Raw genomic sequence first — 15,699 nt, 5'->3', positions numbered from 1 at the left:
TTATTACTCTGAGCTAAATACTTGTATGTATAAATACATAGTATATTAAAGATTTGAAAACCATTTTAAAACCATCTGAATAATTGTGTCTTCTTCAATTACAAGTTGCCTATATTTAAGTAGGTCACAACTACCTGTAAGTCACACTTTTTGATGCCATTGGTATAAGACAGTCAATATTGACAGCATACAGACAAGTTGTCCGCTGGGCCTGTGGTGCTCTGAGCAGCCCTTACCAGCATGTGTTGAGTCAGACATTAGAAGACAGTTTACAGAGGAAGGAGGACTTTATAAAGGTTTTGAATGGCCCCATTTTGTTGACCATCAATAAAAAATAATCACAATCACAAATTGTCTTATTGCATAAAAACTTGTTTATGAAGTTTACATTAGATATATATCAAGCAGATCTGCATTTATGGTTAATTCAATTCAGTTTTATTTATACAGCACTAAATCATAACAAATGTTATTTCATAGCACTGTTAATACCCAACTAAAAACACAACATTGCAACTGTTAATTAACATATATATATATATATAAATAAATAAATAAATAAATAAATAAATAAATGTGTGCGTGCACCAAACATATACTACCGAAAGAAAAATATACCATCGAACCCATTTAAAAACATTTAACAATCTTTCAGTCTGGGTATCACACTAATGTGTTGTTGAAGTGTGTTAAATCGTGAATGCTGTGCTAGATACACAATCCAACAGCCTCATCTTGTTGATCCTCTGGAGGGATCTGGAAAGAGGAGCAGGTGTAGCGGAAGACAGACAGTGCTGCGTTCTCGTGGAGCCTGTGGTGACCTGCAGTATAACACTCCCAGAGACTCCATGAGGCCTGATGCATATGCTGGGAGAAGCAAGCAAACGTTTAGATCACATTCACTGCTGACCATGCTTCTCCACTCGGCCTCCATCACATCTGCATCTCCATCAGGAGTGAAGCTGCAGTCCAGTAGAGGTGGTTCATAACAACTGGCCTCCACTGCTTCAGATCTTCACACTCCCGTCTTCCAAAGCCTTATAAACACACCACATGACAAAAAATTACCAATTAGCTGTGCAAACAATGTTACTAAGCTGTCACTAGACTTGATAGTTATAATATTAGCAAACTGAGGTTAACTTACCAGCTATGTCTTCTCATATGGTAACGTTTTTACACGGTTTTTAAAAATATAACGATATTGCTAATGCTTACAAGCTAGCTGTGGTGCTTCACAACAACTTATATACATCTCGTTGCGTCTCATTATTTAAATAATTATGTTCACTGATTTGGTAGTCAGCAAATGTTAAAAATCAAGTCTTACGGTGCACAGTTGATTTTCGTGGAGCAGCATCTCTGACGGATCCGTGAGCATCATGTCTCCCGCCGGCGGCCGAACACAGGCGGACCGGGACCCGATGAAGAAACCGCACCAGCTCGGAGTCTCACCCGCTTCTTGCTTCGATATCCCATGCTGAACTGCATCATATCGCGGAATGATAATCTTCCGGTATACAGTGATCGCTAAATTACACACCACCGCGTTGTTTGAAGCGGATGCATTAAGTCTCTTCAGCTGCACAAACGCACCGAGGCTCGGAAGATACCGTCCTATTTCTTGTCAGGAAACCTTGTGGACTCGATGTCCTGACAGGCTGGAGTTTGTGCAACCTCCACAAACACAATAATTTACCATGACGATGATAAACCGAAAAAAATAAGTACCTAAAACACACTGACTCGCGCGCGCTCCACTGAACACCAGCAGCGCGCTGCACACGACTCCCTCTCGTGACGTAATATGACGCGATGTTGAAAAAAAAGCGCTTTTTCAGAACGGTCAAGGAATGCGTCACTTTTTCTTCTAAATTTGTGCCCTCATGCCTTGTAAAACATTTTCAAACCCTGCAATAACGGTTCATATGATAATTTTATACAAGGTTATATATTCATTTGAAAATTTTTAACCTGCAATATGCACTTTAAGTTAGGGCCACAAAAGCGCGCATGCGCAGTAACGTTTGTTTATGTTGTTGCCGTTGAAACCGTCTATACACGGATGCGTGTGCTGTTGCCATGCTGTATTAAAGCTTTAATCAGGATAAAACCGTATATTACAAACTAACAGAAGCAGTAGCATTTACAAATAACAGCGTATCTAAAAGTATGAGACAACAACAAACAAACATACCATTAAGAGCCGTGCTTGCACAGTTTCTGAAAGGATACTGGCAAGTACCACTTACTGAGAGGGCCTCCGAAGTTTCTGCCTTTGCTACTCCTGACGCATTCCTTCAGTATAGGGTGATGGCGTTTGGATTACGGAATGCTGGTGCAACATTTCAACATTTAATGTCGAGAGTGTTACTTAATGTTCAATGTTAATGTTTAATTGTGATGCATATCTTGATGATTTTGTCTGTTATTCTGATTCTTGGGATGAACATGTCCAACTGTTAAACTTTGTTTTTGCACACTTGAAAGAGGCCAATCTCACATTGAATTTGGCGAAATGCGAATTTGCCATTTGGTTGGGAATGGAAAAGTTCGACCACTTGGCTCCAAAATTCAAGTTATTTTGGATTTTCCTGTACCTATGACGAAGAGAGCGCTTAGGCGTTTTTTAGGTATGACTGGTTACTATAGAAATTTCTGTCAAAACTTTTCATATGTGGCTAATCCTCTTACAGGGTTACTCCGAAAAGGGGTTTCTTTCGAATGGACTTCTGCATGCCAGTTTGCCTTTGAGGCTTTGAAAACTTTGTTGTGTTGCGCACCTGTACTTTCCGGTGCATTCAAGTTGGAAGTTGATGCCAGTGGCATGGGCGCTGGTGCAGTATTAATTCAGACGGATGATGCTGGAATCGAACATCCGATTAGTTTTTTTTCCAAGAAATTTCTCAAACACCAACTGAACTATAGTACCATAGAAAAGGAAGCTCTTGCGTTATTATTGGCCATTCAACATTTTGAAGTATACATTGGGTTCAGTGTACAACCTATTACCGTGTATACTGATCATAATCCCTTGGTTTTTCTTCAACGCATGTAAAACGCAAATCACAGGCTCATTTGTCAAGGTTTTAATTTGAACATCCAGTATAAAAAAGGAGTTGAAAACGTGATTGCTGACACACTCACGTATCCATTCTTAAAAACCTAGGTTTTATTTTAAGGGTGGGGGTGTTACATCTCCGGCTTGCCGGAAAATGTGTATGTATTTCTGAGTGTGTCTGTGCAGGAGAAGGTGTGGTCTGCATTCATCCAATGGAGATCACGAGATCTAGAGATCCTGATTGGCTGCCTTCTAATTGGTCTAGTTCTGGTTTCAGTGAAAAGGACCTCCTCAAACATTCTAGGAGGCCGAATGTGTGCCATTTGTTTTGCTTTGATTTGGGTTCCTTTCTGATGTTGTGTGGGCGCTTTGAGAAACTTGCTTTTGTTCTAGTTACCTTCTAATTATATTTGTAAATACTTAGTTTAAGGGAAGTAGGGAGTGTGACGCCATTTCTTTTATATATATATTGTTTGTTTTATGTTTTGAGTTAAGGGAGTTAGGGAAGTTGTGTTGTATATTTTTCTTTTGTGTTTTATTTTGGTTAGGGAATTTAGGGTTTATTAAAACTAGTTGTTGTGTTTGTTATTTTGGCCTTGTCCACTCCTGAATTTGTCCCCTTTGTTATTATTGGTTTTGTTTTCATTATAAATTTGTTAATAAATCTACTTTTTGTTTGATGCTATCTTGGGAGTGAGTGCACATTTAATTTATGTTATGGCTGACCCTAGACGATCGTAACACGCGCGATCCTCTTCACTAATATTTTCTGCATCTCAATCGGGCTCAAATTGATAAGCAATATAGGCACCATTGTTTACAATACAACCGGAGCACATGCCGCTGAGCTGAGGGGCGGGATGTTTAGATGCGCACTAGAGGCGGTTTAGCCAATCACAACACACTGGACCTTCTTACCAATCTGAGCCCATCACGTATTTCTGACAGAGGGGCTTCATAAAACCAGGAAATAATCGGAGCGTTTATCAGAGAAGGGAGAGAGCGGTGTAGAATAAAGGTTAATTATGTGAAAAATAATGCGTTTTAAAAAAAACGAGGCATGAACACATGTTAGACTGCACCCCATAAACACAATCAAGCCTAGAAAAAAAAAAAAGAGTCAACCACCCCTTTAATTTTTTGCATATGTCACACTTAAAAGATTCAGATCAAACAAATTTAAATATTACACAAATATAATGCAAGTAAATACAAAATGTACCTGGCCCCAGGTGTAAAATGAATTGCCCCCTCCTGTCAAATCATGAAAGAACTGTGATTAACCACATTATTTTAGAAAGCTGAGTTAAATTTCACTAGCCAAACCTAATCCTGATTACTGCCAGACCTGTTGAATCAAGAAATCACTTAAATAGAACCTGTCTGACAAAGTGAAGCATGTTTAAAGAGCAACACATCATGCGGCGATCTAAAGAAATTCAAGAACAGATGAGAAACAAAATAGTTGACATGTCTCAGTCTGGAAATGGTTATAAAGCCATTTCTAAGGCTTTGGGACTCCAGCGAACCACGGTCAGAGCCATTATTCACAAATGGAGAAAACTTGGAACAGTGGTGAACCTTCCCAGGAGTGACCGACCTACCAGAATTACTCCAAGAGCGCAATAACGACCCATCCAGGAGGTCATAAAAGAACCCAGAACAACATCTAAAGAACTGCAGGCCTCACTTGCCTCAATTAAGGTCAGTATTCATGATTCAACAATAAGAAAGAGACTGGGCAAAAACAGCATCCATGAGAGAGTTCCAAGGCAAAAGCCACTGCTGACCAAAAAGAACACAAAGGCTCATCTCACATTTGCCAAAAAATATCTTGATTATACCCAAGACTTTTGGGCAAATATTCTGTGGACTGATAAGACAAAATTTGAACTTTTTGGAAGGTGTGTGTCCCGTTACATCTGCCGTAAAACCAACACAGCATTTCATAAAAAGAACATCATACCAACAGTCAAACATGGTGGTGGTAGTGTGATGGTCTGGGGCTGCTTTGCAGCTTCAGAACCTGGAAGACTTGCCATAATTGATGGAACTATGAATTCTGCACTCTCTCAGAAAATCCTGAAGGAGAATGTCCGGCCATCAGTTTGTAACCTCAAGCACATTTGGGTTATGCAGCAGGACAATGATCCCAAAGACACCAACAAGTCCACCTCTGAATGGCTCAAGAAACACAAAATGAAGGTTTTGGAGTGGCCAAGTCAAAGTCTGGACTTAAATCCGATTGAGATGCTGTGGCATGACGTTAAACAGTCCATTCATGCTCAAAAACCCTCCAATGTGGCTGAATTAAAACAATTCTGCAAAGAAGAGTGGGCCAAAATTCCTCAGCCGTAAAACAGTGATTCTGTCCAAATTCCCTATAAAATCAAAAATAATCCCTTTTGAGTTAAATTGACCTGTTTCTCTTACACCCAGTTTTAATCAACTTCACTCAAAATGCAGAAAATTTTGTCCTTTCAGTTACAGAATACAGTTGTCACTCCGGTTCTTTACAGAACTGTGTGTGAACGTAACCAAACTTGGTACTCTAAAACAGGACTGCCAACTGTATGACTGAATAGAAGGCATACCATCACCAGGACCTTCCATCTCTTTCCCCATTTCCTTAACAGGTCCAAGAAATGGAATGGGTTCTGTCTGTTCTAACAATCATGGTAGTGCCGAATGTTTGGTGGAAAAAAAAGCATTTTCTGTCTGTGGAAAAAAAGACAACCCCCACCAAATTATGATCCTGCAACTACTAGAGCTTGTAGTAATTACTTTAATGATGTCCCTGCATCTCAGCCGCCGCACCACGAGCAATAGAAGGCCGACCACAAAATAAAAGTTCAATGAAGGCACATGGGAGACACAATCATCTCATTAAATGACGCAGAGACAGAAAGTACAGAAGGAAAGAAATGGTGTTTTTTTTCCTCATATAATACAGAAAAAAACCTATTAACAGAGGTAACATTTTCTAGGACTATATGTGCCAGGAAAAAGAGGATGTCGAATACTTGCAAAGCAGTAAATTACTTGCAGACATTTTAAAATGTGCCAGTAGTAGGTTTACTTAAGTGATAATGATCTAATTCTGTGTTCTCAATGCCAGATGTATGAGGATGTATCCTATTATGGCCGTCCATAGCAATGAATGAGACAGCTCCAAAAATCGCAGCAGACACGGTCAGTGGAGAATTGCGTGGGGGCATTGATATCCACAGCTGTTCTGTTTCATGTCAGCTAGCAGGGACAGAGATCCAGGGCTCACTCACGCTGGCTAACCCTTACCTCCGCAAAAAATATGTAATTTGATTTCAATTGGTCCTGAAAGGTAGATGGCAGGCCTTGTTGTAACAACAATGACATCCACACGCTTCACCAGGTTTTCACGTCAAGGGGCACTGCTGCGCTTTTATTATTTATATGTAAATTTTATTTTTTCAGAGCAACAGAACTGCATTTTTTTTGTTTTGGGCCTGGTTGGATGCCTTGAAAGGCTCCGGGGTGGAGGGGGCGCAGGGTGTGTACAGGCATGGAAGGTTTTTCGGCCAATCTGGGAATCATTTACTTGCATTTTCCATCTGCATAATGAGCTGGGCAGCCAATGACAGTGCTGGCCAGCTGAAGACAGGGTGGCATGCCTTCAGATTTAATGGGCGTGCGGAGGAAACTTCCAATGCTTTCTGACATCTCTCATAGCAAACTAAATGTGCTCTGGGTCAGGGAGTGTCTATTATGAAAATAAGAGACGAACAAGTCAATTATACTTCGCTGACTGCATTGCCAGGGGTCCTCATTAGAATGATCAGGAAGGTCCGTGCCGCTGCGCTCCTCTCCTCTGTGTAGCTCCTGATTAAGCTGTGGAGGAATGACAAGACCCTGTGCTACTCTTTATCTTATGGAGTGCATCTACACAAACGTGTTCATGGAGAGGAATCAAACAGACAACAAACCTCATGAGGCCGTACAGGCGCAAGACCACACACTGTGGGGGCAACGTCTCGCAAGCCGGTAAGAAACAGTTGACATGCTCGGATTAAAAAAGAAAAAAAAAAGTGCGAGACGCAGAACTCAGAGGTCAGGAAGCTGATAGTGTCATGGATCACGATGCATCCAGGAAACACTTTTGGCAGGGGATGTTGGGAACTGTCATGCACAGACTGGACGCATGGCTTAGGGTGAGAGGGCGGGGCTATAGAATGGATCCAGATGAAAAGCCTGGGGTTTGGTGGGCGGATCGGTGCACACTCCTGTATCTCATGGTGTGGAGACTGGGATTCACTGACAATGACAGGATCTGTGGAGACAGGGTATAGGGAATCTGGCTTGTTCTTCCTAGTGCTTGTATCTTGTGCAGAAGAGTGAAGGCTCTAATTAATTCATCTGAGCATGTACTGTAAAATATAAATAATGTTTATGAAAGAAGTCTCTCAAGCTCTGCAAGGCTGAATTTACTTGATCAAAAATACAGTAATATTGTGATTTTGCATATTTTAAAATGTAATTTATTGCTGTGATGGCAAATCTGAATTTTCAGCAGCCATTATTCCAGTCTTCAGTTTCACATGATCCTTTAGAAATTATTCTAATATGCTGATGTGGTGCTCAAATAATAATTTCTTATTTTTATTGCAGATGAAAATGGTTATTTTTGTGAAAACTTTTTTCAGGGTTGTTAAATGAATAATAGGTTCGAAAAAAAAAAATTGTAATTGTATGTACCTTTGCTGAATCAAAGTATAATTTCTTTTAAAAACCCAAACATTTTGAATGGTAGTGTATATTATAACATATCTATGGATATTAAGTATTAATATTAAATAAAACATATTGAATATCAATTAGTGTATTTAATAGAAACATGAAAACATCTAGAACTATTAAAACAATTATTTCTATTAATATATCTAAAGGGGAAACATTTATACTGCAAACTGATAGATACATGCTGTAATAATACAATCTTTACATCTCTAAACTTTTTATTTTTTGAATATAGCTTTGTTGAAAAAAACTTAAACATTCTTTGCATTCTACTATGGGAAAAAACAATGCCTGCTTTATTTTACTGCATTTCAGCAGAAAGTACAAAAGGTTCTCGTCCAGCATATTATTCGCTTCCCTCTTTAGGTGCTCCTTAAAACATGTATGATTTAATGACATCTTATTTCCTAAATTTGTTCTGGCACCAAAAGCACTAATAAACCCACTGTAAATCGACATTCCCTGAGGTATTTAAAAGGCCATGCGCTTGTGTTACCTGAAGGGAGATTGGGAGACATAGTGAGCACACCAGAGAACATGCAACCACATCCAGCACGCATGTTAAAAGACAAAGCCCTCAACCCCCTTTCTGTTGTTGTGCAGACTTAATATAGCTCAAGGCTACGCAAATTTACGTCTTGACCTCCTTAAGTTGCCAAATCATGCAGAATAAAAAAGCATTTTTTCTGCTGCTGTCTGCCCTTATATGAGAATATTCTTGTTATGATAATTGGAAATTCAGTTCTTTCCCTCCAGTGTGCTTTTTAAAATATGAGCCAGCGCGTGCAACCAAACCAACTTTAACCAGTATTACAACCTGTGTCTCATCATGATAATTGGGTTTTTGAGTTGATTTGACTGGATGACAGCGATGTCTTGAAGATTCATCATGGCAGTCTTTTTACCCAATGCTGCAACTCAGGAGGAGGCATTTAATTAAGGAACTTAAAACAAGGTCAGTTTTGCCAAATGTTTGCTTATCCACACATCCCTCCAAAGCTTTTGCTTTTAACATCATACTAGTTTCTACTGTTGCTTTCACTGCTCAAATCCAGGTTGAAATATAATAGATAAAAACACAAAGTTTAACATATTAATGTTTAAGATCTATAATAACCACAGGTTTTCACAAATCTTAAAAAACTGGCAGTAATCAAGCCAAAAATTACTTTCACGTCTTGGCCAATAACTAATTAAAAAAAACTTTTCTAAAATTCAAAATAAAGCATTAAAAATGTCAAACAATTCATTTTAAATGCTACAAATTGTACAAATTATTTTAAGCACTACAATACTGCAATGTACAGTTTTACAAAATGATTATTTATTTTGAGATTTTCTCAGGTCTACATTTAAAAGTGTTATTAAATTCAGTATCAAAACATGACATTTAAGTGAGCATTAGTTGATGGCATAGTCTAAACGTAAAAATAGGTGAAAAGAGCATGTACAATATCTACAATAATGATAAAAACAAATGTCTGCCAATAACATATGAACAATATGATACTGATGCAACATGCATCACTATTATATACTATGGATTACAATATTAAACAGAAAAAAGGTCATGCTGCTTGGAAGGAACTTTTACTATAAAAGAACTACTACTACTAGTTTCTTGTTGTTACAAATAGTCTGATAGGAAATAATAAGACACAAAATAATGCTCATTGCATCTGTTTGAGCCTGAGGGGTCAAATGTGCCTCCCTAGGTCATGGTTTATCTAATGATGTTCTTCAAAGACCATCTTTTATCCTCCACCTACGCTCAAGTTCACACCTCACAAACCAGAGAAGCAACCTGGAGGGGAACCGTGCAGCGTTCATAATTTCACAAGAGTGGAGATGTCACTATGAGAGGAGAGGGATAAACAATAATCTTTCTAATGCCAAGGATCCACAGCAGCCTAACTATTCTTGGAGTCACTCCAGGCCAACGCGTTGTCCCTGTCTGCACAGTCATCTCAAGCTGGGCACACAATGTTATGGATAGAGACCAATCACCAATGCAGCAGAGTTTACAACACCCGAAGCAGCAAGAGATGCACAGAGGAGACCAAATGACAGAAGAGGGAGCGTGGTTCTTGGTGCATCAAAAAAGATAATTAGAAAGCAGCAAAGGTCCTTCAAAAGAGAGAAATCGCATCTGCTGTTTTCCCCTGCAGTTATTTTACAAACAAAATATCCATGATTAAGGTAAAAATGTCTGAACATTGACATTCAGAAGAATTTAATCCCTTGATATATCAGTTTGTCCTCTATAAAACAAACTGAAGATGATTGAGACACTTTCTAACCTCAAGTAATTTTAATGTACTTCATAAAAGTTCTCAACGGTCTTATAAATGGTGGTCAGATTTGACCAAAGTCTGTTATCAAAAGTCAGATGAAGTCAGAATTTCAGGTTAAATTTCCCAATGTTTCAATGTTTTTTTTACAGCATGTTCACAACTGCCTCCTTAGATATGATAGAGCAAAATAAATCATAAATGTTCTTGTAAGCATGGCATTAGCTTGTCCTAGATTGCTGGATCTAGTGCCGAGACAATTAACCCTACTTCAATCCCTGGTCTCCTTCCTCTGTCCTTGACAAGAAGCAAACACTTTAAACTTTTCACTTTTGGTCATTTGATTTTTTCAATTCTATGCTGTTCATTTTTGTTCAAATAAATGCAATCTGTAACTCTTATGCCTGGCACAAGTTGGATAAACAAAAATGCAGCCTAGCCAGCCAGAAAGAATTAGAAAGATGGTACAAAACACAACATAGTGTACTTGAAAAAGAGGCAAGGCTTAAACTAGTGGCTCTCCTGAACTATTACTCTTGAATCAGAACTCTTGAACATCTCATAAAATATAATAGCATTGGCTTTGCTTTTGGCAGTGTTGGGGAGAAAAAAAAAGAAATTATGAATTGTACATTTTATATTTCATACATTATTTATACCAAGGCTGATAATGCAGCCAAAGCTAGCATATTAAAGTGTATATTTAAATAAATATATAAAGATAAAAAAAAATTAAAATTTTATACATTTATTTATTTTAGTTCATTACACATTATGCTGACATTTGGGGGTAGATGGTGTACATGACCTGTTCTTTACACCACCCAAATCCATTTACCTGCCTAAAGGTGTTGAAAAGGTGTTTCCTCATTAACAAACTAATTTACAAACCCAGTCTTTGTTCACAACTGTATTTACTGCATGACGGAAGTATTTATGCAGTTATGTGGTTGCGGTCGAGTGATCCTGTGTGGAAAGCTGTCTCGTCCAGATTCTTTCTAGCCATTTAACCCTGCTAATGGCCTCTCTGCTGCACCAAATGGCCCTTCTCTACGCTCCGCCACACAGTCGTCAAACTGATATGCCCTAATGTAAATATTTGGACCTGTACCCCCACCCCCTCCAAAGGGCAGAAAAGGAGCTTTTTAATTGATATACTGCACACTGAAACGGTTTTAGCTTCTAGGAGAAGAGGTGAGTGTTACGAGTAGAACAAAAGATCACACTAGACTAGTCCTCTAAGGTGCTGGTGTTATGTATAGTGACCTTGTGTGAGAATATCAATCTTTCTTCTACTCCAGATCACAAGATAATATGACCCGTTTCATCCCTGAATGGTTCAACTCACGGACAGGACAAAACAAAACAAACAAGTGACAGTAAAAGAATGACAATGGGAAGGGGGAAAAACCATCCAAGGCACGGCTTCAGAAAATTAAACTTCTGTTTAAAATGCTTTGAGAGTTGTCAACAATCCTTTGCTGTTTCCTGTGATCGAATTGAACATGATATTGAGCTTGAACTCAAACTTCTCCTTCATAACTTCTAAACATATTTTATTCAGCAGCTCCAAAAATTTTGCAAACATAGAAATTAGGTTTCAAAATGTGAAGCATGGAAATTGTTCAAAACAAAGACTGAAATATTAAGAATATTATTATTTGTGCAGCTTAATATTAAAAAAATAAGCAGCATATTAGAATGATTTCTGAAGGATCACGTGACACTGACGACTGAAGTAATGGCTGCTGAAAATTCAGCTTTGCCAAGAAAGCAATGAATTAATTTTTTTAAAATATATTAAAATAAAAATTTTAACAATATTTCACAATATTATTATTTTACTGTATTCTTGATCAAATAAACTTTACAGAAACACACACACATTATAGTTCACTGATGCATGTATTGTGGTCATTTTATGAACTGCGGGTTTGATTTTAAAATTAAAAAGTACCATGAATACAGCATATAGTACACAAAGATATAGTCTGCATATTAAACACATCCTCTGGGTAGTCTAGGTCAAAGTGTCAGGAGACTCATTGAGGCATGTGGCTCTGGAGTGTCTTCACACCTCTCTGTGCTTGGGCTAATGGACTATAATTAGCAAATTTACTGGTCAGTAATTCAATTTTGATTGTTTTTCCCCTATCTTTGCTCCAGTGACTTCTGGAACCCTCGCCCTGCACTAAGTGTCACGTCCAATCAACCTGGTGTGAGACGAGACCCAATTAGCACTGTGAGGCGATCCCTCAAAAAAGGGGGCCTAAAGGGAACATGTCCCGGGGACATAATTGAATGAGACACTAGCTTCCATTTGGGTCTGTACATCGGCCAAGCTGGATTTGAGACTCCAAAAATGTTGTTTTCGACTTTTATTTTAGATGGCAAAACATATTTTATAATTTACTGCTTAAAAGACACAACGCAACATACAGTACACTAGTCATAAGCGATTGGGTGACTTCTTGGGCTGAAGTACCATGTCTATAGCTGGATTGTTGCCTTCAAGCTCTTGCAGTCATGAGTCAGAACATACTAATGCAAAACTTACATTTAACTTAAAGAGTACCACCATCCTACCATTTCGATTCACTTTATAGTAAAGTGTTACAGGCACTGAGGCAATAATGTCCTCTCCACAGTCTATTATTCTAACAATCTTCAAGGCAGTGTTGAATCACTACTGGGAAGACCTTCAGATCAAATTACTTCAGAACAGTCTACAGTAAAAGCCTGAACTTCTAACCAGATATGATTCTCCCGGCTAGGTTTAATGGGACACCAGAGTTCCAACCCGCATCCAACCAGCCCAGCGTATTAGCACCATTCAGACCCAATAACTTGCAGTCCCTGGAGCTGGGTTTATCACATGGACTTTACTTAAATGTGAGGTGGCACTGCTGGGCCAAAGACCTGCCTCAGTTTACCAGTGCCTGAGGTCATGGCCTGGGATATCTCGGTCCACTCCTGTTGCCCCGGGTCATCTTTAGCTGGACGACCCAGAAACCAGCAACCCAGCCATTCTATCACACAACCCCCTCGAGAACAGCTGGTGGGTGTCAACAAGGGTGTTTGCTCAGAGGAGCAAGAAAGACCGTAGTGGTCAGGCACAAAAGAAAAGACTACATAGTGCACTTATACTCTTATCCAGTGGTCAGCAACCTATGGCACATGTGCCAACTGTTGCAAGCAGAGGGATAATCACTGGCATGCGAACAATAGGGAAAACTGCATACCTACGTAAATTTTAAGGTAATCATTCCTCATAGTCACACAGCTTGTTAGGAGTTATACATACTATTAAAGTGTGAAAATTAACTTCAGCTAGTCTACAGATGAGCACGCAACCACTGAACATATGAGGAGCTTCAGATTAATGCCTTGAACCTCAGTTAGCGGTCTAACAGAATCCTTCAGTGTCAAAATAATTGAGATGGCCAATCAAATCAAAGTAGGCGGGGTTTCCTGTTCACAGAAGCGGAGCGCGAATTCCAGTGGGAAGCGCCAGTTTATCATTTTATCATTGAATGAGAGCGTGGCAAGGTGGAAGTTGCAAATCATTTAATATTAGTCAACTGTTTTACGATATAAATGCTAAATGACCGACAGCTGTATGCAGTGATGCAATCTACTCAACTTTTTTTCTCAAATATGGCCATTTGAGAGAGAGAGAGAGATTAAAGTTCTGTGTATGAATTACCTGCATCTGAGTCTCTCTCTACAAATAATGAAGCTGAGTTTATTTACTTCAAAAAACAGAGATTTTACCTCCTCGTTGCTGAGAAATATAATGTAGCAATTCAGTATAGATTAACAGAAGTCGCAGGGCAGCATTGACAACAAGTTCTGAGCTCCTGAATGTTTCTGTGTTTGCGTAGTGCACTCTGAGATCTATATGTGCAAGTGATGTATGTGTGTGTGTGTGTGTGTGTGTCAATTAAAGCAGCGCATTCAGTTGGTAATGCTTTTTAATAAACTTCCTTTAGTTAACGTTAGTTAATGCATTTACTAACATTAGCAATACATTTGTTACCATATTTATTCATCTTTGTTGACCAGCACTGGAAAGATAGGTTAGTCTCACTACTTTTAATGAAGATGTTGTGTGTTGAGTGTCTGCGATGACTTTCAGTTTCTTTCGCGGCAGTTTGCTTGTCGGCTTGCTGAAGAGATACTCAGCTCATTCGAGGTGATGCTTGTTGCATTAGCGCTGTCATATCTGACTATAACATGCCATATAACCTATAAAACGCTCTCACACGTTTTTTTTTTTTATATTTTGGGAGGAGTAAACCAGATTGGGGGGGGTGTTGCATATGGTTAACCAGAAAAATGGCACTTCATGCCCAAAAACTGTCACTTGCCAGAACCCTTTCAAATGATACCAATATGCACACCTTTGGGGTAAATTACACAATATTATCACATTATGAGATATCAATATAATATTGTACCGAGGTCCCTGCTGACTCCCAACCTTTGGACTAGTCTTATCTGATTGAATTACTTTTATTACCACACACTGTTGTCCATTCATTCTCTTCTTTTGGATCTTTCAGTCTTTTCTTGTCTCAGGTAATGATTGAAGGTGAGTGGTAGTGGAGCTTGTGTCTGTTCAGTGACCTGGAACAGGAGCAAACAGATAAGAACATGTTAAACAAAAAACTCAGCTTTGCATCTCTTAAAATAGCTGGGAAAAATCGCAACATCATTAAACCAGCATTTTGCTGAGAAACCACAATAACACCCATGTACTCTCCACCAATAGGTCTCTGCAATTTTGATATTATGTACCTATACAAGTCTATTATTATTATGACAGCCTGGTGATCCCAGGGGCCATTTTCAATTAAGCCGCTGGCTGTTTACAGGTATTGTGCTGGACTTGTTGTACCCATGCAGCCGGCGCTCTTGGCTATTGTGCCAGGCCACAATGGTTAATGAGCTATCTACCCACGAGGACCAAGCAGAACAAATAGACAATGTGCTCTTCCCTCCTACAAAACTCTCTTGTCTAACACATACACACAGACAATGCGCTGCACCTCTGCCACCGAACACACCAATCCAAGACCGACTACTGTAAATATAGGCCACTGTGAGTTCTCTCCTTTGATCTCTGTTTGCATTTCAACATCAAATGAGCTGACCTAACCTTCTCCTTGGGCCATTTAAATGGTAATGTGTAGTAGGGACTGGTTTGGGCAGCCATTCATCTCAAGGTCAAGAGGGCGATCAGACATGCTCTCTCTGGGTTAGCGCAAGACAACAAATGTGTTTTTAACCAACCACATGCACAATGAAGTGCAGTTTTGACACTGTATTGAATAAGAGATGCTTTGACCAGAACTGGTCAATGAACAAAATCATAGAAAATGATTGACAGCCAATGAACTGGAGCTTAACTGTTATGTTTCAAACACAATAGATTAGAAACAAACAGTGTAATTGCAAACATTATAGCACACAGTTTTTATAACATTACAATTGATCCTTTATTTGATTAGACAAGCATATGGAAACCTGCTGACACCTCAGCATAAAAAAAAAATGAAAAGATAATCATTA

At 38.9% G+C, this 15,699-nt stretch overlaps 1 long non-coding RNA gene across 2 annotated transcripts in view; it reads right to left on the bottom strand.

Annotated features, from left to right (window-relative positions):
- Positions 1-15,699, bottom strand: part of LOC131522107 (uncharacterized) — a 44,911-nt gene that overhangs the window by 25,000 nt on the left and 4,212 nt on the right. The window contains exons 2-3 of one of the 2 annotated variants that reach the window (XR_009266445.1): positions 14,648-14,754; positions 7,049-7,367 (exon numbers count right to left, since the gene is read on the bottom strand). This is a non-coding gene — a long non-coding RNA (uncharacterized LOC131522107). Of the gene's footprint in view, positions 1-7,048; positions 7,368-14,647; positions 14,755-15,699 lie in introns of those variants that run through there. The other variant, XR_009266444.1, reaches the window with a different exon arrangement.

Source organism: Onychostoma macrolepis, chromosome 16, assembly GCF_012432095.1.
Source record: "Onychostoma macrolepis isolate SWU-2019 chromosome 16, ASM1243209v1, whole genome shotgun sequence".
Lineage (NCBI taxonomy): Eukaryota > Metazoa > Chordata > Actinopteri > Cypriniformes > Cyprinidae > Onychostoma > Onychostoma macrolepis.
The sequence above is the reverse complement of the archived record's forward strand: the minus strand, read 5'-3'. Positions and strand labels throughout refer to the sequence as shown.